Source organism: Protopterus annectens, chromosome 9.part0 (assembly GCF_019279795.1).
Source record: "Protopterus annectens isolate FY-2018-M chromosome 9.part0, PAN1.0, whole genome shotgun sequence".
Lineage (NCBI taxonomy): Eukaryota > Metazoa > Chordata > Ceratodontiformes > Protopteridae > Protopterus > Protopterus annectens.
Window position 1 is genome coordinate 553,416,839 of NC_056743.1, and position 21,639 is coordinate 553,438,477.

A 21,639-nucleotide genomic window follows, 5' to 3' on the forward strand; every position below is an offset into this window, starting at 1 on the left:
CAAACTAGAATAGATAAAATGTGTTGCCCATGACTAACACTCTAAAATCATTACTTTCTCAATCACTCCCTGCCCATCTTTAGACCACAATTCATTGACACTAAAACTTCAAAATGGGTACAAATCATTAATCTTTAACTCCAGAATTCCAGCACATATAACTAAAATTAAAGAGTTCAAACCCTGGCTATCATCTGAATTACAGTTCTTCTTACATATTAATTACACCACAAAGATAAATAAAATAATGATTTGGGGCTCATTAAAAGCTTACATATATGGTAAACCCTAACTTGGTATAAAAAAATCAGAGAATGGGATTCTGAATTATTAGATCTACAATCCAAACTTTTGGCAGTAAAAGCTGAAAAAAATCAAAAGCATTTTGGGATGAAAAAGAAAGTAGAAGTATTAAACAAAAAATACAATGAAATTCTAACACATAAAACTAGTTTAGCTTTAGAAAAACTAAAAATTAATACCTTGGCCACTTCTCCCAAATATCTACATAATTTATCCTCAAGAATCAAAATACAATCAAAAGTTAATAACATTAAAAGTATCTTCCATGAAAAGAAATGTGAAAATGTCTCAGACATAGGTGACATTCTTGATGCCTATAGAAATCACTATATAGAACATTTCCAAAAAGAAAATATACATATTGATCAATTAACTCTAGATGAAAAACGTTCTAATAAAAAAAAAAAAATACAAGAAAAATGAAAACTAGATCTGCAAGCACCCATATCCTACAAAGAAATTACAGATACAATAAAAGAGAGTAAAAATAATAAAGTTCCAGGTACAGATGCCATAATTATGGAAATATATAAACTTTTTCCTTCAAAGATACTATCCCTCTTCCATAAAACTCTATTAGAAATTCAGTCACTAGCTTTCATACCAACCTCTTGGTGATATTCCTTAATCACACCAATCCAAAAGGAAAACAAATCCCCAAACCTATGTGCCTTATACAGACTTATATCATTCATTATCAAATAATGACTATAAGATATGTATGACAATATTAGCTAACAGAATGAAAATACCACTTTCCAAAACAATAAATAATGATCAAACTGGATTTATATATCATAGACAGAAACACATGACAATATTAAAAGGATAATTTATCTTATAGATTATGTTAATAAAGAAAATAAACACTCATAATTGGCTTAGATATAGAGAAAGCCTTTGATTCCCTAAATTGGGACTATTTATTCAGAATTCTGGTGTTATTTGAATTTCCTCCTTCCTTTGTCCATCTACTAAAAAAATATATATATATATATATATATATATATATATATATATATATATATATATATATCTGTACACACAAGTAATTTAGTGTATGTTAAGCTAGGTCCTTTCACCTCTGAATCTATACATATAACAAAGGGTACTAAACAAGGATGTCCCATGTCATCGATTATATTTGCTTTGGCTATTGAAATATTGGCAGATTCAATACGTAACAGTACAAAAATCAAAGGAGTAGATGTTTATGAACAATGCAATTCTAAAGTAATGCTCTTTGTTGATGACATATTAACATTATCCAATATAAAAGAGACATTAGAAGAATTAGATATTTTACATGACACATTTTACAGGACTTCAGGACTCCATTTCAATAAATCAAAATAATTTTTTTTATTTTTAAATAAAAAAAAAAAGAAATGCAGATGAAGGGGAATCACATTATAGGGAAACAAGAATCTAGCTTAAAATATCTAGGAATTGAGTTATGCAAGGATAATAATGAATTAGTCTCAAAACTACTATAATATCAACACAATTAACATCTCTGTGGAAAAGTGGAACAAAATAAAATTAACATTTGGAGATAAACTACAGTTAATAAAAATGGTTTTACTACCCAAGATTCTATATATAGCATTGGCAATACAATTGTTACCAGAAAGGAATATACTCAAAGAAATAAACTCCTGCTTAATAAATTTTTATGGTTTCCCAAAAGAAACAGAATAGCATTAGTACATCATATCAGACCATGGAAACAGGGAGGATTAAACTTTCCTGATATAGAAACATATATAAAAGCATCAATATCTAAAACAATCCCAGATTGGATAAGTCCAAATTATTCTGCAATTTGGAAATAATTACTAACAGTAATATCAATAAATGAATTTGATTTACGAAAAACAATTTCAAACAACACATAAAAACAATTTGCCATGGCACATATGTATTAGTATGCAATATAACATAATTAAGCCCACTAACACTCATATGATTAATTACATTGACTTATTTAGGAAAATGATTAATGCAAATATAGATTTAAAAATATGGTTTGATCTTTTAACACCATTTGTAATTACAGAGATCTATCCACATAAAATATACAGAGAAATAATTCCTGGGAACAGAAAGGATTTGTTTGTTGGTTTCAATGTATCAAAGAACTAAAAGTTATGGATAGGCAAGCAACAGAAACAACATACAAAATTCCACAATGTTGGCTAACTATGCAAAGCATTCTGATGTATTTTCAAGATTTATGCAGAATAATTAGTAATTCTTCATTTACAAAATACCTAAACTTACAAAATACCCATATAAAATCATATATTAGGATTATGACATGGGAAATAGTATTTCAAAATTTTACAAGATTTTGATAAATTATAAAACAACGCCCAAATCCTCCTATTGGAATTATATAACAAAAGGACACTCATTACAGCTAACTGAAGAAATTAAATCAACTATTTTATTATCAAAAAAACATACATCCTTCACACAATACTGGAAAGTTTTTAATTGGAAATGTTTGCACAGAGCATTCTTAACTCCAGATAGAATTATTAAAATTAATTCTTCCACAAAAGTAATATGTTGGAGGTGTGAGCAAATACACATTGCAGATTGGAATCACATTTTTTTCGACTATGTTAAAATTAAGCCATTTTGGAATGGTATTAAAAACTTTTTACAAGCTTTATTTAATGAATCGTTTAACTTATCTAAAGCTCTAGTATTATTAAATGTGTATGAAGGTCCTCATTTGAATGAGTCAAATATCTATCTAGTATGGAGAATACTTGCAATCTCAAGGAAGTGTATACAAGAAGATGGAATACAAACAGTACCGACTTTGGAAGACTTCTACAGCCTACTGAAGACCACAGCATTGTTGGAAGTTAAAATTAAAGAATTAAGGATTCATCCAAAGCCATTTATTAACAATCCATGGAAAAAAAGTCTTATCATTGATTGACGCTTTACAATAACTAAACAGATACACTCTGATAACTGGATTGTTATACCTATAAAGTAATTGTATACATTGAGCTCTGTTCTAGTGTCAGGCTGATGTAAATAGTGTATATAGTTATTTAAGCGGTTACATACAAATACTATGGAATTTATTCAACTATATTTGAAATATAAAAAAAATGTTTTGAGAAAAAAAACAATGTAATAATGCACTGAGCTGATTGTGAACAATGTTACCTTCACTGAGGCTGAAGACATAGTGAACCTAGTGGCTTATAAATTTAGTTCTTACTTTACCTCTCTCTCCCCTCTGTCCCTAAAGCTAAACCTGAAACAGGCTTGCCTCTAGCTATCACACAAGACCAATTCCTAAGTGTGGTATCAAATGCTAAAAATACTGCACTGATGAATCCTGACAGTATCCCTGAATATTTCTTAATATAAAACAAAATTTAGCCACACCCCTAACAGCACTGTTCAATCTCCAGCTCCATACAACTTTTGTACCAAGTGAATGAAGAACAGCTACAGACATTCCCCTGCATAGCAAAGGACCTTCCACAGACCCCTAAATCTGACAAGCCTAATTTGGAAAGCAATGGAAAGTCTTATCATGGAACTAATAATCATGACCCTCCAATTACTACATCCATCTAAGCTTGGATCCAACAAGGGCAGGTTATGCTTACACTTTGACATGTAATGGAAGAAGGCAAAATGATACGCACTGCATATACCTTAAGCTGGCCAATTTTTTTTACTCAATTCCCCAATCAGGAATGGTAGAAAAACTAAATAAACTGGGAATAAACTCATGTGTTACCAACTGGATTGTCAACTGGATCACATATAGGACACTGGAAGTCAAAATAATGAAAGCTACCATCTCAAGGAGGCCAGTCACTAGTGGAGTCCCTCAGGATTCTGTGCTGGAACCTCTCCTGTTTGGCATCTACTTTTCTATTGAAGTAAAAGCAAATATGGAATGGCTCTGGCTAACTAAGTTTGCAGATGATGGCAAGCTGCAAGCAATCACTGAATCCCGAAAACTGACAGCCATCCTGCAAGAAGGTTTGTCCCAAATAAAAAAAAAATTACTGGTACTAAAATCATGGACTGAAACTAAATGCCAAAAAATGCATTATTGTATCATTTGGGAAGTCACCTATTCCACAGGACTACCACATTAACAATGCACCCTTGAGAGCTGGCCCAGTTGTTTAGGATTTGTGAACTTAAGTGGACAGTGACCTAACTTTTGACCAACATGCATCCTTTGTTGTAAGAAAGTCCTACTATATCGCTTGTAAACAAAAAACTGACATTGTCTTTTTACCCATGTTCTATATCTTCTTTTACCTGGAGTGTTTTTATTAATTCTTGTTATATTACTATGCTCAGTATACATGATGTAACCTGTTTTGTGTATTATGCTGGATGTACTGTATTTGTATAACTTGATGTTGGAGCTTTTCTCCCCGGGCCTCCGCTGAAAATGGACCTGGTTCAGTCGGAATTTCCCGGTTAAAAAATGTAAAATAAAATAAATAAATTGTGTCTATATCTAGAAATATCATTGTCCTTCTTTACTCAGCCCTTATTGGGCCAGTCACTGAATATAATATCCCTTTTGGCATATATCTGTCCAGACTTGTGCAACAACTACAACGCCCATAGAGTTACCTCACTAAAAGGTTACAAGGGCTAAACAACATGTCTTGTGTGGACCAATTCAAAGCCCCGCCACTATAATCTGTATCCTACAGACTGCTAAATGGTGATCTGTGCTTGACATACAATGCATCCTCCATCCTAATACAGATCGATTTACTGCACATCAGCAACTCTAACAGCATCAGAAATACTCAGTCTAGGGATATAAACCTCTTCTGTAACATCATCAAAATGGTTTGGAGGGAAGGCATCTCTCAGAGTATACTGCTGCTCAGGAACAGGCTTTCAGTCCACATAAAATTCACCTTTGTCCATTTTCAAGTGCAACTCAGATCTATGGGTAGGAATCAGAATATTTACTGCAGCTCCTACATGCCTTATCTCTTGCACGTGTCCTATCAAGCTATCTATGGTATGATCTTAGTTATTGTTATTATAGATAATATATAAGTAATGACCCTGGGATTGGCAAGGACAATCTATAGTCAAATGGGATATATTAATTCAAGCACAAAAAAAGGGAAACTGGCTAGGCTTAAAAGGGCCAGCAAGAGAGGTAGTCTAGTTATCTATGAACCTCTGACACTATAGTAGGACTAATGTCTTATTGATAAAATCTCTGTTAGAGAGTTTACTAGATATACTGACTCTAGAGAATCTCAAACCATTTAATTATCACTGCAACACTTTTAAATGCATCATGTAAATATAAGAGGAAACAACGGAGATAAGCACATTATAAGTAGAGTTTCTACATTTGGGAATGATGTGATCAGAATGACATATGAGAAAATATCATAGATTCATAGATTCATAGATTAGTACTAAGCTAACTGCCTTTGCGGGCCATTGTAAGCCTAGGCAATTATCTCTCTCTTGTGAGAAACCCCTGCTGTGTTTGTAAAATACCTACCTTTAAACCACACCACCACCACACCAAGATAAAAGATCCTGACATTAGAAAGTATGAAGTATTTGCAAAAACACAGGCATAAGAAAATGGAACCATATAATAAAAAATCTTTGTCGCGTACCTGAGTATCTCACACCTGTTGTGCTCTACTTCGCACGTTTATGTAAAAATAAAGAGCATATATTCCCATAAGTCTACAGCACTTGTAGATTAGGGTATTTAGCTGGCACCATGTCAAAAAGAAATGGGTCACAGTCAGAAAAGGACGATATAACAATGTATTTAGACCAATGGGAAAAACAAGGACTTGCACAAGGAAAAGATACTTGTGGTAGATGGAAGAGACAGAAGGATGTTTTTTTTTTGCTTGAACAAAACTGGGAAAAGATATGGGATCAGGCAAAAAAAAACAAGCAAGTGTATATAAGAAAATGGAAAACTACAGAGTAGCACCTAACTACTGAAGATGTAAACAACATGGGGCTGACTCTTATCTTATGCTTTCGGATCGAATGAGCACAGATCACAGATGGTTCGAGTTAAGTATAGTATGTGACAAGTTTTTTTTTTTTTTTTTTTTTTTGTGGAAATGATACTCTCTTGAGAACAGTATTAGGATAAATAAAGCAGAAAATATTCCATGTTTATTTTGCTTAACTGACACCGGATATACTTAGGATAACTTACTACAAAGAACACATCTTTTTTTTCACTCAGGGGATCGTAACATATTAATGAACATATCAGTTAAGAATGATTTTTACAAATAAGACAAGTAGGGAGTTTACACAATGAGAGTGGATGTTACTACTGATAACAGTTTTTTCTTCTTTTTTCACCCCCCCCCCCCATCTGCTGACCACTAAGACCTCTTATTCTACTGACTCACTCATTCCCATCACTGAGGCACACCTGAAAGAGATAGGTCATCATTCAGGCAGCCATGATGGGGTAGTTAATTTTTTTTCTCTGTTTATGGCAGTGCCCCTACTCTGCATGCTAGGTAACACATCCAAGGTTTGGCATACACTGGGTATCAACAATAGCATGTCAACCACCACCACAAGTCATGCTGGCCCTCAAAACAGCCTTAATCCCCAAGGTAAGTATTCTTATGAATCGCCAGTCTGTGCCATGGATTCATTCACAGGAACACGTGTCCTATGCATGGCAAATCCATGCCCTCTACCCAAGTAGAGACAAGCCAGTTAAAACCTTCTTACACCTCTCCTACTCATACCAGCTCCAACAGGTGACCAACTTACTATATGAACTTGGGTTGCATGGGTTGTACTTGGGTCATTATAATTCTACTCAAATGGTGCTGTCCCCTACTGAAAATATTGTTGAAACAAATCTTCCACGTAATATGCTGTGACATCAGTGCTAATTACATTTATATTAAGTAAAAAGGAGGACAGAATGAAACTCCATCAACAGGGCTGCAGAAAGCATACCCTCAAAAAAGAAATGAGTTTGAATTCTGCTTTAAGTGTATTTTTAGTCAAGTAGAATCCGATCTGTTGTTATCATATGGATGACATGGAACTTAAGTGACATTTCTGAATTGAAACCAATATGTCACTCCCTCATCATTATTTCTGTGATCTTTAAATTCCTGGAGTAACGGTATGACCCTAGTAGAATGAGAAAACATTCACCTTCAGTTCAAATGAAAACTAGTAATCTAATCACTCATCCAGTCAAATACCCACAATCCCCTTTTCCCATTTTTCACATGGGTTCAGGGTGCCACTTCAATAGTGACAATTATCTAGAGTTAAGGTTTACAACTGGAAAAAAAAAGAAAATTAAAAATTACTAGGCAATGATTTTGCATAGCAAATTTTGCAGTTTCATGAAGCTTGAATCACAGTGGGTTAAATGCAAAAAGGATTCTAAGTAATTATTTCAACAAATATCTGCATGTACCTATTATAGGTTAGTTACTTTTATGATAACAAAGATAACTTAATTGAATGAGTTTTAAATTCTAATGCAGCTGATTCAAATGCTGCCAAGAATCTCATAAAGAATTCATATGGAAAAAAATACTCCATAATGAAGTAAAGCACACATAATGAGATTCAAATGAAATGCTGGAACTCAGATTGTGTCTTTCCATTTGGGAACTTACAGTGTGCAGTTTTAGAATAAGTGTAGTATCCTTCTTTGCAAATGATACAAATGGATTTGAACTGCATATGCATTCCAGTGATAACAGATGGTAAAGTGCATAAAGCTATTATGTTGCAGCTTCAAGCAAAAAGATTTCATATTAACTCTTTAAAGCAAATCTGCTTTGAGTAATACTGCCTGCATTTTTGTGAATATATAAACTACAGCATTACAGAGCCATTGCCTAATGTTATCATCACTTTTTTTTTTAAATGGTCTGGAATGAGTCCTACTTTTGAACCTAATGAGATCTGATTTTAAATATTACTTAAAAAGACAGTATATATATATATATATATATATATATATATATATATATATATATATATATATATATATATATATATATATATTATGAGAGAGTGGGCAATAAAGCATGGATTCAGTCACTCACCCCATGGGATACTGTTTTTAACAAACATATATGTGCCTAAAAAGAATTAAAACAACAAAGAACATGAAGATGCTAACCAGGATTTTCTAATGCAAATGGAATAATTTACAACCTCGCTACTTGATGGAAAATCATTACTTTTATGCAATAATTGCATGATACACATTATAATTTTGTGATGAAACTGGAAAGTGTAATATATCCCCTAGTAGGGATGATGTGCTTTGTTTTGCACACAATAGAAACTTTCTGATATATTATCATGACTGGAAAAATAATATTTAAAACAAAAATCACACACACACACAAACACACACACACTTTGTATGCTATACCAGTCATATCTCTCAACCTCTTAGAGCAGGAAATCTAGAAAAATACATAAATAATGGGGGGGGGGTGGCAATGGGGAGACAACGGCCCATAAATAGGGGCACTTTTTAAACATTGCTCTTACAAACAAGCATGTATTTTCTAAACAGTATGAGGTCTGAAATCAATGATTTGCCAGAAAACTACAATTTTATGAGGAACAGACCAAAAATATGAAACAAAAATCTGGACATTCTGCTAAAATCTGTACAGCTGACAGGCATGAATAGTTCAGATATGTACAACTTTAAGATTTGCTTAGAGGTAACATGTGCCTCTAAATTAGTAGTATTACAGTAGTAAGGAGATGGCAATACAGTCATATGCAAACACTTGCCATTCCTTTGTTACCTCAGAGAGTAAACTTGTGGAGAAAATCTTTTTCCGTTATATTCAAGCCATGGTCTGTGTGTGTGTGTGTGTGTGTGTGTATACATATATATATATATATATATATATATATATATATATATATACACACAAACATATATATAAATATATATATATATATATATATATATATATATATATATATATATATATATAAATATATATATATATATATACACACACACACACAAACATATATATAAATATATATATATATAAATGTATATATATATATATATATATATATATATATATATATATATATAGATTGACTTCATAATCTCGAAATACTGAAACATCGAATTTCAGTATCTTGGGACCATGACAGTGAATCCACAAAACACCAAAACTACAAAACTCTGACATTTAAAAACCCGAACAAACTGCACACACCACAGCACACATACACCAAAACACCCACATCACAAAATAAACAAACAAAACTACACACATACATAACTCATACACACATAAACAGGGGGGTAAGCCCCCATGCACCCCTCACACCCCCTACTTATATATACTAACTCTGAGATTGCACAAACGAGAAACAAAAGCAAACTCACACACACATTCTCCAGTCCCTCACACACACATCAAACATATCAGCACACTCACATACACTAACTCCCACTCAAAACCTTTACAAAACACTCACTTAACTGACATAACACCTAGATCCACACATGGCACTACTCACCATCAATACACAAACCCAGACATAATGTAGCATAAGGCCATAACTGCGAATTCGAGATATGCAACTTCATGATTATGAACTTTCACTATCTTCAACATTCAGCTTATATATATATATTATTCTGAGTGTATCATTCAAATAAAGCAAAACCTCAATAAACAAGCATTTTCAATTATGACCTTGTCTGCTCCTGTACATCATCAATCTCACTGTCCTGTGAATTTTTTCCAATCCTTTCAGTATTAAAATAACAATAAATGTTTTTTTTGAATTGACTCTACTTCACATGTTTAAAAATGTTAAGGACTTTACTAGATGTAAAGTGCTGTGCTTATGCTTCTCGTTTTAAAGCTGATCGTTCCTGCCATCGATAGTCTTGTACATTCACTTTATTCCGAGTTAATTTTTCACTTTCGTTTCTTTTTGTTGCTGCTGAGGAGTAGATGGAAACAAATGTAATATGTTGCTAATGAATATATATATATATATATATATATATATATATATATATATATATATATATATATATATATATATATATATACACACACACACACACACATTCACAGACACACAGTATTTTAATGCATGTGAATTGATGCAGTTGAAGGTACTGTTAAATGTTAGTCCTAGGTTACCCTTGTTTGTGGGTTTACCTGGTGTTTGTCTTCTTGGTACAGGTAATGACATTCTTATTTCCTCCAGCAAAAATGTCTGCTTCTACTGCGGTATAGAACAAATACTTGTCATGGACATTGTTTTCATTTAGATCAGTTATGAGTCATACACTTCAACTGGCAAATACCAGATATAGTAATAAGCTAGTAGTTATACCTCTGGATTAAGGGGCTGTTGGAAAGCTGCTTCCTATAGTACAGCATCTGATTCTCTCATTTAGTATTTGCTTACTTCATCCAACAGTGTTGTGGGGCAATGCAAAAGCTAGGGTAGACTCCTTAATATTCTGCAGAACAGCATGTCTAGTAACTACGTATGAACCTATTTACAGAAGCTGCAACCCATCAACCAGAAAACAGAATTTAACAGTTCTATATGATGTGCAAGTAACTCTGGTTTAGGAATAAGCCCAGCATCCAAGAAAAAAAAAATGTTGAGGAAAGAATCACTCATGAAACACATACTTGGGGGGGGGGGGGTCAGGTAAGACAGGTCTCCATCATCACTCCGACACGGACTTGGAAGGTATCCATGTTATTCCAAATGATTGTGCCAATTATACTGAGAAATATAATTAACAATACAAATTCTTAGAAACCCTCTATATCCAGCTTATTGGTAAGCTATCTGCATCAATAACTCTAGATTACAACATTTCTTACTATGGGAAATATCTGACATTAGCCCAGTTAAAAAAAAAAAACAAGGTATTTGGTGGAGTAGACAGTATGATTAAAAGATAGGATGCAACAGTATCCTGTGAAGTACAGACGATGCAGAAATCACTCATTAACACTCTGGTGTTCAATGAATATTTATAACAAAATAAAGAATCTACAACATTCAGGCTGGTAATCAAACAGCAACAGGCATAGACAGGGTGCAACAATCCAAGGGAGAAGATATAGAATTATACGGTAATGTCCATCATTTATCTAAAAACAGAAAAATCAACTTGCTATAGGCACAGTGGAAATGGGCAGCATTGTTACAGTAGCCCTCTTTAAATACCGCAGAGAAAAAGATAAGGCACTGGAAGAAACTCATTTCATGAAATTAAGTGACTCAGAAATAATGGATCATGCTTAAATTTTGAGATGGCAAGATTAAAAAAAAATGTGAGGAAATGTTTATTCACAAAGTGATATTTAAATTTACAATTCTTTTTCATAATAGCTGGGAAAACAGAAGTGTATACTGGATCTGAGATAGCATCAGCAAAGTATAATGGAATCATATTCACGACAATATCAAAATGTACATTGGTCGGAGAATGGTTCAGGTAATTATAACTTTGGAAATGAAAGCGGGATGACAAAGGCAGAGTGGAACACTTCAGTTCCACTCATGGAATGCAGGCAGTATACATAAAAAATGGAGGATAAAAATGTCATAGACTTCATATAAAGTTGCATGCAACTTGGGATAATGGATTATGAGATATTTTCTTTTGCAAAATGTTTCCATTTATGGGGTAAATGCAGAGAAAGCATATGAATGCCAACATGGGAATGGATGATTAGTAATTATTTTTAGCATAAAACAGATTCCTTCCTCAAATATGAGACAGCATATATGCTGGAATAGTTTAAAATATAGACATATTGTGTATAGGGTATTTATATGAATATGAAAACAGTAAGAGATGATACATTTTGAATGAAGCAGTACATGCCAATACTTCCAATGATGGTTTGAAACTAATACTGACTGCTGATTTCAACATATACACAGAACGGTATGCAAACTGTTCTGAATAATAAGTGAAATATAACTGAATCACTTTCAGAAGAGTTAAGAGGAAAAATGTTTATTAATGCTACAACAAACTTCAGAGTAGTAAAGGTATACACCAAGTGCAAAAGCCATTTCACATTTTAGATTTCACTGCCCAGCAAGCTTATTCAAACATCAGCCATCTAAATAATTTATTCTGTGCTATGCAAGTAATTATGGAAGTTTGCTTACTCATGTTATCAAACTTTGACAACAATTCATTTTTGCCAGAAATGATCAAAAGAAGGTCTTTGACCAGCATTACATTTTAGATTTTTAGAAAATGAAATATGCTTCTAATTTTCTAGCAGGAAGGACCTACAGAATGAATCACAAGGCAAAAACATGTGTTCCACTTCATACTGTCACTGAATAATGAGGAATAATATAATAATATATCCCCAATTTTAACTTCCTGGGCCCTGTCTGAGACCCAGTTGGCTATCCACCTGGTGGCATACGGGTTTCTTGAGTTTGTCAACTATGGCCGAGTTGGGTATTGTGTCAAACCAAACTGGCTTGAGTCCAGTGTCTGGAGGTTTACTATATTATTATTGATCACTTCCATGATAATTCTGTCCATGGCTTTGCATATAAGACTAGAAAGACTTATGGGTCTGTAGTTTGTAGATTGCCACTTTTGTGCAGAGGGATGACAGTTGCTGTTCTCTGTTCATGAGGCACAAAGCCTTTTTGGAGGCTACAGCTACAAAGCAATCCCAGAGGCCCTGATAGGTCATGTTTCATGCTATTTAGAAGACATCCTGGGATATTGTCTGAGCTTATTGATGCAGAGATCTTGGCATTAGAAAGAACATTAAGGACTTGTTCCCTAGTGATAGTGGAGGGGGGGAGGGGTATCTCTGATGGTATTTCCTGAGGGAAGGTTGAGGGGGAGAGAGGGGTACAGTTGGAGCTGAATTTGTCAGCCAGTAGGTTTGCTATATCTTCTGGCTCAGTATAGGTTGCTCTGTTCACAATTACCTCTGAGTCTGCACACAATTCTGGTATATGTAGGGCATCAAGATTGTGTTTGGAAGATGACAATATGAAATAGAAGTAGAGGATCTGAGGACATGCTTAAGGATTACAAACCTTGGTTGAAAAGCAATCAGAATGAATTGCATCCTATGCCTAAAATAAGGAAAAAAAAGAAGCTAAGATGTTCTCTGATGAAGGGTTGGTGAACCCAGCTTACTGTGTGTTGTGTTTTTTTTTAAATATTAAATATTTTATCTTTACAGCGGTGTCAAGCCAGTCTTTTTTCTTGTTTATTCTGCATTGCCTTTGAGGTTGCGAACATAGCTAAAGAATGCTTTTGGTTTTCCTTGGCTTGGGAGGCCAAATCTAGCTCAAATTTGGCTTTGTTAAACTATTTGTTCTCTGAGTTGTTTGTTTACTTTGATGAGAGTGCTTTTATCCTGCTAGCTGCTGTCTCGCCTAATTTTTGCCATGATTTTTCTATTGATTTGGTGATTCCACCAATGTGGCTTGTTTTTTGAGTTAGTTATGTACTACTTCTTGTTGGGTACAGCTGCTTCTATGCAGCGATTAACATGCTTGTATAGTGCTTCTGTGTATATTTCTGCATAGGCAACAGTGTTCTCAGGGCTTATAGGGACTTCAAATTTTGCCAGATTATCACTTAATAGCAGGATTTTAGCCTTGGAGTAGTTCCTGAACATTCCAGGGTTAGCTGGGAGTCCAAGTTTTATTTTTACTTCAAAGGAGACCATTCTGTGGTCTGACCTTACCAGGGAAGACATTACACTAGGGTCTGTGCAGCACTCTCCCATATTAATGAGGATCAGATCCAGTATGGTGGCACCCCTGGTCGGTGTATTGACAATCTGGTCCAGGGAATTTGTGTTTACAAAATCCAGGAATCTGTGCCTGTATGTTTGGTGTCATATAGAATTCCCAGTTAATAGTGGTGTAGTTAAAGTCCCCCATGAATGTGCTATTGGGTTGGATGGTGAATGTTTTTAATAAGTTTAAATGCATGATACAAGTTTTCTGGGCCATAGAGGGTGACCTATAAGCTTGTAAGGAAGTGGTATTAGATTTTGCCTATGGCTGGTTGAACATGGAGTAGCTCAAGTGCAGTGTCCTGTTTGACTAGTCTTCAGGGATATTTATTTCTGATGTACATGGAGACACCTCCACCATTAGTCCCTGTCTATGTAGTAGCTGGTCTAAATGTGTGGAAGGCATTATAACCTTGCACTGCCTGTGTGCTCTCTGCAGCTTTAAGCCATGTCTCCATGATTGTGCAGATGTCAGCATTCTTTAGGGTGAAGAACTTCTAGAAAGTTAAGTTTTCTGTTTAGCCACCTAGCATTGAGCAGTAATGCCTTTAGATTTTCTTGGTTTTGATTTATTTGCTATGTTGGAAATACTTTCAATTTGGCATAACCTAAAAATGGCACTATGGGGAAGACAATGTTTTAGCTAATATTTGAAAGTCTAGAGGAGAGAGGTACAGACCATTCCTGGCAAAGCAGTGTGGTCTATTGACCATCTACTTCCATGATGACAACCATTGCACATCCTTAGAATGACAACAGAAACTAAGCCAACTATTAAAGTCATTCATCTTATGTTTGTATTGTGGCATCATCCTTGGAGAAGGTAAAATGCTGCTCAATACTAGGTGCATCCCAGCCAGTGGCACACATTCTGAGACCTACATCATGTCTCTCTCCATATATTCTAGAGTTGTATGTCTCAGGTCATTTACACCCACATGGACTATGACTGAGTCATACTGGTACTTGTGGTCCAATGACCCGAGTGTGAGAGTAGTGTGGTGGATTCTAGCCCCTAATAAGCAACTGACTGACTTTCTCCTTCCTCAGCCTGGTGAAATGAACATCAGTGTGCCTCACTATGGAGTCTCCAGTAACCAGAATATTAGATTGTGTGGTGGCTTGCCTTAATGGCTTAGAAATAGAGGTTCCATGAGATGTGACTGTATGTGTTGATGTGGATGTTGTTTTGAAAAAGTGCATTCAGAGCTTCTGAGGGTATTTAATATATGTACTTCATCTAGGAAATCTTTGGGGTTTAGGAAGGTTACATTTAAGTGCCTCAGCATATGTGGGTCTATATGTCTGCTTTGAATTGTGTGTGATGAGTGCAGCGTGTGTACTACTGACAACCTTACTGACATTAGGAGTACATCTATGTGAGAGCTTTGCCTCCAGTGACATTGTGTAAATACATCTCTCACATACCATATCAGTTTGTTTGAGAATTAACTGGCTGTCAGTAAACATGAGGCAATTTCTTCATTGCCTCAAGATGCCCATATCCACTAAGCTAGTAAAAGAGAAAGTCTGCATCCATTCCTTAGTTCCCTTATAACATTCACCTGCCAAAGGGAAATTATCTAGAAAATGAAAAGTCCTCCAGCTACCTATCCTTTGTTGCCATATCTAGTACAGAACAGAACTAAAATTCTCTAAAGTGGCACAAGCCACAGTACAACCTATGGGCATGGCCTTATCAAAATAAAACTTATCAACCACGAAAGAGGAATAACTATTCATCCTCATGCACCAGCAACAAACAAAATGCCAACTCAGTATTGACCTTCACTAGCCAAGGATCCTCAAACCACTTAATTATCTCCACCACACCATCCAAAGATGCATACCTGACCTGCAAGTCCTCTTTGCAAATAAAATAATTGATGGACTTGCCTTGTGGGAAGGATTAATGGTGAATCAGTCAAAACTCCCCACTTGTTTTCTTAGGGACCAACCCAAAAGAGGATACCTTAAAACTAATAAAGGAGGGGAAGATAAAGGGGCCCAGTAACCTACCATCCTGCAACTCTTTTCCAATTAGACCTTGCAAAATGTCCTCCTTTCCTAGAACATAGTGCATACATTTACAAACCACATCTTACCCCCCCCCCCGATTTGATGTGAAAATCTCATTAAAAAAACCCAAAATCAACATGTCAACACCCTTTGCATCTGGAAAGCTTGACAAAACATGCCACAATACATGTACCTTAATGGATGAATGGGAAGGCCAGTTTGCGCCTCTGCCCTCGAAAGGGGATAACATCTCTCTGCCCTCGAAAGCTACCCCACCTCTAACCTCTTGTTGATCTTTCAAAAAGGTGAGCCCACCAACATTCAAGGTTAAAACAGCGTGTGCATGATCACAACCTCCAAACTCTGGACCCCACCCAGTTTGGGTTTGTGAAAGGCAGGTCATGCCTCCTGAACCTGATTAACTTCTTTGAGGCAGTCATCAAACCTGTAGATGAGGGTAAGGTGGTTCACACAGCCTATCTAGACCTCACCAAGGCTTTCAACATCAACCCACATTCTGGAATTATAGCTAAACTCATTAAACTAGGTATAAATCCCTATGTCACAAGATGGGTTGACAATTGGCTCACTGACAGAACCCACACTGTAAAAGATGCAGACCTAATGTTAACCCTACCTTTCCCTGACATATCATCAATACCTGCAGCTGTGTCCAGATTTGGTCCTTAAACAGCTGACAGATCTTACTACTGACTTCCTGGCACACTTCCTTCTGGTGGTAGATGTCCACTTCACTGACTGCAATTGTCTCTTGCCTCCGACCAGACTGGAAACTTTAGGGTCGAGGTGGATCCCCGGTCGATGGTTCCTTGAACAGCTCTTCCACTTCAGCCACAATAGCTATCTATCTCTCCTTTAAGCTGCAGACCTTTTCCATCTGCACCCAAGTACCTGCTACTGGTTGTCTTGGATGTAAACTTGCAACCAACAGCAAGCTCACACCAGAATCTGGTTCATCTTGATATCTCATTTCCTCCCTACATTATCTCTCCTTTCTAACCATTAACTCTTACCTTCCCATCACCCTTACCCAACTCCCTTTCCCATTACCTGATTTTGTTCATTACAGCCATCTCCTCACACCCCCACCACCTTTCTTTACAGGGGTGTCTGTGGACAAATTAGTCTGTGCCCAAACTACATCTGTGAATAAGTTTTATAACTGCCTTTTCTAGTCATAAAGAATTTAGTGCATTTAAGCTTTTTGGATTCTAATACAGAGACAAGGTACAAATATTGACACATCACTTAGAAAGTCTCAGTCATCACATAGCACATTAGTAAAAGGATTATCGGGAGAAATAAGCATTATCCTTATAAATGATGCACGTGTATTGAAAGAATTCTTAAACCAAGGATTGTTTATTGCAGTGCTGTGTACTGAGACACTGCCCACTCAAAAACACAATGGTTCATCATAATTAGAGAATACAGAATACATCAGACAGAGCAGAGGCATTGCTGCTCTTTCTTGAGAGTTTGATAGACAATGGTAAATGTAAAAAGTAAGTAAATAAACTATTATCAATTAAGCTACACCAAATGAATCAAAGCAATAAATAAATAAATGCATAAAATAAATAGTAAAATAGAAAAACTGTAGAAATGTTTAAAACAATTTGCTGTAGAAACCTTCCATCCAAAATTATGAATAAATGTGTACTTGTGTGTGTTTGTGGGATATATTTATCTCTCTCTCTCTCTCTCTCTCTATATATATAGGTTCCGTTCAGAAGCTCAAAATACTGAAATCTCGAATTTCAGTATTTCGAGCCCAAGAAGCCGAAGCCACATAATAGCAAAAGTTTAGAAGCGCGAAATTCAAAACGTCGAATATCGGAGGTTTTGAATTTCATGCTTCTAAAGTTCTGCTATGGTTATGTATTCAGGAAAGTGTGTGTGTTAAGGGGTTTGGGTAGGGGCTGTGGTGTTTGTCAGTGTGTTTTTTTGCTGTGATGTGCAAGTGCGAAAAGAAAGTAGCTTGTGTGGTGGTGTTTTGTATGTGTTTGTATGTAGTGCGACCTCGGAGAGAGAATATTTCAGTAGGGGGTGGGGGGTGCAGCATATAGTAGAGTGATTGCTTGTGTGGTGGATGGTGTGTGTGTGTGTAGTAAAACCACAAAATTCAAAACTTCCAGTATTCGAGGTTTTGAGTTTTCATTGTTTTGTGGATTCCACTTCCTGGGCTCGAGATACTGAAATTCGAGATTTCAGTATTTCGAGCTTCTGATGTGAATCTATATATATATATATATATATATATATATATATATTTATATGTATCTCCATCCTTAACTCGTTTTCCCATTTTGTATATGGGGTCGGGGTGTCCCTTCAGCAGTGTCAATCATCTTGATCTATATATATATATATATATATATATATATATATATATATATATATATATATATATGTGTGTGTGTGTGTGTGTGTGTGTGTATATATATATATATATATATATATATATATATATAAATATATATTTATATTATTTTAGCACTACTTTATTACCTATGCACCATTTGTTACCATTACTTCAGGTAGTTTGAATCGATATAAAATATATCTCATACTTAGGTTGTCAAAATATTGCAATACTGCATCTGTTCGTATAGCTGACAGATTCTTCTTATGTCTCCTATTCAGTTGCTACCAGTGGTGGCTTTTCTGTACAGTCTGCATTTTCTCCTTGTGTCCATCCTGGGTTTCACTGGACTCACAAAGTTTCTGTCACACAGGTTTATAGGTTCACAGGTACTATTGACCCATGAGGATATTTAGAAGAATAGCAAAACATTCTTATGAAGTTTGTAACTCTTATATTTTAACCATGATGAGGAGAGATGAGCAAAACATTTACTTGTTTTCTCTATTCAGGAGGAGTGAATTTGTGGTTTCCCATCCATTTGCCCAGATTAAATATGGCTAGTTTTGCAGAAATAATTTGTTTAATGTGGAGTAGATGATGATTCCAAAGAAGTGGCATTCTTGGTGATCTATATCTTTCCCTCTCGCATGTGCCACTTATGTTACAAAACAGATTTATTATTTATGCACCTATTGGATTTGTACCTGTGCAGCAGATCTGACAGAATAGGATTTTTGAGACTGTACTCAAGGAAAAGATCACTGCTCAGTAGTTTGCATGACACAGATTACAGCTTTAAGACTGTGAGACTGTCCACACAGTTTTTATGATTTAAGTCCATGACTTCTCTAGAAAGAAAACATTTTGGGAATTGAGGTTGTGTCAAATGTTTGGAAAGGTACATAATGAAGGGAGCATTAAGTGATTAACCTAAGTGGGGAATATAATGGGATCATTAATTAACAGAACTGAATACAATATCCATAGTAATAAGCTGTACAAAGACATTTTTCTTACAATAGTTAGTACAAGGTAATCCAGTGGAAGTTCATTGTCTACATAGGTTTGCAAGTCATTAAATACTGGATTAATTTTTGGGTGTATGTTGTCAATATGATGGTTTTAAGGAACTTCTTGCTTTCCAAAGAACACTATTATGCTTTTCTTGGCATTAGTTTTATTCAACGGTTTTGGCACTAGGTTTTGGTCTGGGAAATTCCCTCTTGGAAGATCTTGGGGTTCTCTTAGGAGTTTATGATGCCAACAAGTTTACAGTTATTTGCAGCCATGGTCAGCCATGCACCCTTTACATTAGCTTTAACCTCCAAGAACTAAAGGGCAAAGAGGGGTGGCCCAAATACTGACCCCTTGGGTCCACTTTTAATGACCATTTTTTTGGGAGATGGTAGAGCAGCTCACCCTAATTTCCTGGGTTCTATTTGTGAACCAATTTACTATCCAACAAGTTACTTAGCAATTAAAATTCAATTGGGATAGTTTATCTACAATACTTTACTGTGGGATTGTGTCAAATGCTTTTCTGAGGTTTAGATATGCAGTGTTAACTAATTTGCCCTCATCCCCTTATCCACTGCTTTAGTAACTGTGGCTCGTCTGGTCAGGATAAAACAGACAAACTTCTGTGGGTTCTGTTCATGCTGCTTTATTATGTACAAACACATCAGGATTGAGGCTTAATAACTTTAACTTAAATAAACTTGTAAACAAACTAGCTATCACACTCATACATGCTCACTCTCTGGCTGCACTCTCAAAATGGCACTGAAGTTAGCACGTGCTTACTATTTATTTCCACATGCTGTCCTTGAAATGCTTCTTAATGGTACAACACACACACACACACACACACACACACACACACACACACACACACACTATTCTACATCCACCCTCTTAAAGAGGTGAGTCATACATTATTGACAACATTAATTGGCATGCAGTTGATGCAAAAAATTATTTGACACGCAATTATACAGAACTAAATACATACAGACAATTATGTCAAGGTTGCTGTGCATTTCACACTAGGTCTGGAAATACAACCAAATTGTGTGACACAGAAATTAGAATTGGGTCTAGCAACTGGGACTGTCTCTGCTGAATGTTTAACTTTGGGGACATCAGGAACATCATTAGGAATGGAAGTAGAATGGAAGTAGAAGTTAAGACAAGTTCTGCAACAGGACTGCTCTGAGATCTAGAGTCTGTATCACAAGAACCATGCTGCAATTTCAATTCTGATAGAGGAAGGAGATCTCTGTGATTTCTCCTGTAGTCCACACCCTCAGATTCCATGAAGTAGGATCTTGGCTCGGCACATGTACCTGTTACTTAACCAATCCAGTCAAAACCTTTCACAGTTTGTATCCTCACGGTCACTCTTTCTTTCAATGGGCAAAGAAATCTGATCAATTTATCATAGCTGGACTTCTGGAAAGAACATTTTCTGAATAGTTGGGCTCCGATTGTTTTGTTGTTCTTTGCGTTAGGCCTCAGCAAACTGGAACTGGTAGGCAATGTTGTTCTGGTTTGCCTAGATAGAAGTCTCTGAGTAGGCTAGCCAAGTATATCATCAACGGGGTGTGTTTCTGAGATGGAGTAAATTCAAAAAGACATCAGTATTGTCACACTTTGACCTTTAGTAATTGCTTTGCACTCTGTATTGCACGTTCAGCTAGTCCATTTGAATGTGAGTATTCTGGACTACTACAAAGATGTACAAAGTCCCATTCTCTTGCAAATTTCTGAAACTGACTGGTAAATTGGGTACCACTGTCAGAAATAACTTTGTGTGGACTACCATGAACTGAGAAATGATGTTTCAACTTGGTGATAACAGCAGTGGACGTTAGGTTAGGTAGTAAATCGATTTCAAACCAGTTTGAATAAGAGTCTACTAACACTAAGTAATGCTGATTGTTCCACTGGAATACTTCAGTAGCTACTGTTGACCAAGATAGTTCAGGAACTTGACTTAGCCAAAATGGCTCTTTTTGCAAATGTGGTTTAGTACTACTGCATACTGAACAAGAAGACAGTACTTCATCAATATCTTTTGTCAGAGAAGGC